The 2,767-nt window shown below is 46.0% G+C and overlaps 1 pseudogene; it reads left to right on the top strand.

The window, feature by feature from the left end:
- Window positions 1-453: 453 nt before the first annotated feature.
- Window positions 454-2,339, top strand: LOC102822192 (annotated as a pseudogene).
- The last annotated feature ends 428 nt before the right edge of the window (window positions 2,340-2,767 follow it).

Below are 2,767 nucleotides of genomic sequence, written 5' to 3'. Positions count from 1 at the left end.
TGGCTCACACAACAACATAAAACAAAAATCCTTACAACTGGAACAAAAAGCAACAGCATAATAAGTGGAAAAAATATTGACGTTGTCAAGAATTTCGTTTTACTTGGCATGCCCATTGAGGCAACAATCCCCCCCAAAATCAAGGACATGTTGCATTTGGCAAATCTACTGCAAAAGACCTTCTTGGAGTGGTAAGAATCAAAGATGTCACTTTGTGGACTAAGGTGCACCTGATCCAAGTCATGGCATTTTCAATTTCTTCAGTGCTGGACAACGAACATGGAAGATCAAAGAAGAATTTATACCTTTGAATTATAGTTTTGGTGGCAAGTGTTAAATATACCATAGACTGCCAGAGATAAGCATGAACAAATCTGTTTTTGAAGAAGTACAACACAAATGCTTTTTAGAAGTGAGGGTGGTGGGACTTGGTCTCATGTGCATACGCTGGACATGTCCCTGGAGAAGGGTATCATGCTTGGTAAAGTAGACACTCAGAGAACAGGAGGAAGCTTCTGAACCAGATGAACTGGTACAGTGACTACAACAATGGGTTCAAATATAGCAAAAATTATGATGATGACACCAGACTGAGTGGTGTTTTATCATGTTGTATATAAGGTTGCTATGTGGCACCTACCAGCGGTGACATGAAAGGTGAAGGAGGATGAGTCAAATCCAGCCTGTAAGTGAGAATTGAAGAAGTGTCACATATCCTCATTATGACTTTGTGGGATGTTGTTAGGTGCCATCGATTCGGTACCGACCCATAGCCACCCTATGCACAACAGCACGAAACAATTGTGGGGAAGTAGATACTGCTATCTCAGGTCTCTTTGTTCAAAGCATTCAAAGCATAAATAGACTTCAATCGGTAGTGGAGATCGAACCCCAGAGAGCCCTGTGCAGCCCCACCGCCGGTGCCTGCCTAGTTACCATCACATTCTGGGAAGAGCTGCAGCTGCCAAAGCAGACCCCAGTCACCATCACTGCAACCTGAGCAGCGCTGAGACCCAGCAGCCGCCCGCCACGCCTCTTGCCCCTCCCTCCCTTCCCCCCTCCTCGCCAGTGCTTCAGCCACCAAGCCCTGGCACCACCTGAAACCGCGCAGGGAGCAGCGGCCCTGGAGGGTGGCCTCACATCCACGGCCTCAGCCGGTCGGCACAAAACAGGTCATCGCACCGAAGGTTTTGGGAACAGTAAAATGGTTCAGTGTATGGTTTCATCAACAGGAATGACAGCAAGGAAGATGTGTTTATACACCAGACTTCTATAAAGAAGAATAACCCCAGGCAGTACCTTCGAAGCGTAGGTGACGGACAGACTGCGGAGCTTAATGTTGTTGAAGGAGAAAAGAGTGCGGAGACAGCACACGTTACAGGCCCTGGTGGAGCTCCAGTGCAAGGCAGTAAATATGCAGCAGACCGAAACCATCATAGGTTACCTGTGTCGTAGGGGTCCTCCACGCATTACCAGTAAAATTACCATAATAGTGAGAGCTGGGAAAAGAACGAGGGATCAGAGAGTGCTCCGGAATATCAGGCTCAAGAGCGGCGGCCCTACCCTAAGCGAGGTTACCCACCTTACTACCTGCGGAGGCCCTAAGGGCGGTGACCACAGTATTCCAACCCTCCAGTGCAGGGAGAGGTGATGGAGGAGGCAGACAACCAGGGTGCATGAGAACAAGGTAGACCAGTGAGACAGAATATGTATCGGGTTTATAAACCATGATTTCGTAGGGGCTATCCTTAAGGTCAGCGGTTCGAAACTACCAGCTGCTCCGCGGGAGAAAGATGAGGCTTTCTACTCCCGTAAAGATTTACACCCTCGGAAACCCTGTACAGGGTCGCTATGGGTCGGACCCGACTCGATGGCACTTAACAACAACAACAATCCTTCTGAAAACTAGACCCAACAGCGTCTGTCCTACTGCAGGCGACAGACAGTTCCCATCTTACTACCTGCAGAGCCCCTATAGGCATCAACCTTGGCATTCCAATGCTCCTGTGCAGGGAGAGGTGATGGAGGGGGCTGACAACCAGGGTACAGGAGAACAAGATAAACCAGTGAGACAGAATACGTATCGGGGTTACAGACCACGATTTTGCAGGGGTCCTTCTTGCCAGACAGCCTAGAGAGGACGGCAATGAAGAGGATAAGGAAAATCAACATGAGACCAAGGCCAGCAGCCACCTCAGCGTCGGTACTCCTATAACTTCAACTACCTGACGCAGACGCCCAGAAAACCCTAAACCACAAGATGGCAAAGAGACAAAAGCAGCGATCCACCAGCAGAAAATTCCTCTGCTCACAGGACTGAGCAGGGTGGGGCTGAGTAAATGCCAGTTTATCATCTCTACCATCATCCGATTTAGTCATCCAACAAGAATAAATGAATATGAAATTCCAGCAGAAAGAAATGAACAAAAGATTGGAGCTGAAGACCTTAAGTGCTTGCTTTTTGCCCGTTGACCAGATACCTAGAACTATCTGCATTGTCTATACAGCAGGGGTTTTTTACTATTTTTACCTAAAGATGTCTCTTTTTGGTGATGACAAAAAAGTCTGGTTTTTCTCAATGCACCTTTAAAGGTTTTTAAATTGTTTCATTCTGGTCAAGTTGAGATTTTTAAGAACCTCATTTTTAATTTGTAATAAAAGTTTACAGCTTGATTTTTTCAAAAAAGTCCAACAAACTGCAAGGTCTTAAATTTTAAAAGGTAATAAATAAATAAATTTAAATTAGATATTAAAATAAAATAAACAT

Source organism: Chrysochloris asiatica, unplaced genomic scaffold (genome assembly GCF_000296735.1).
Source record: "Chrysochloris asiatica unplaced genomic scaffold, ChrAsi1.0 scaffold00064, whole genome shotgun sequence".
Lineage (NCBI taxonomy): Eukaryota > Metazoa > Chordata > Mammalia > Afrosoricida > Chrysochloridae > Chrysochloris > Chrysochloris asiatica.
The sequence above is the reverse complement of the archived record's forward strand: the minus strand, read 5'-3'. Positions and strand labels throughout refer to the sequence as shown.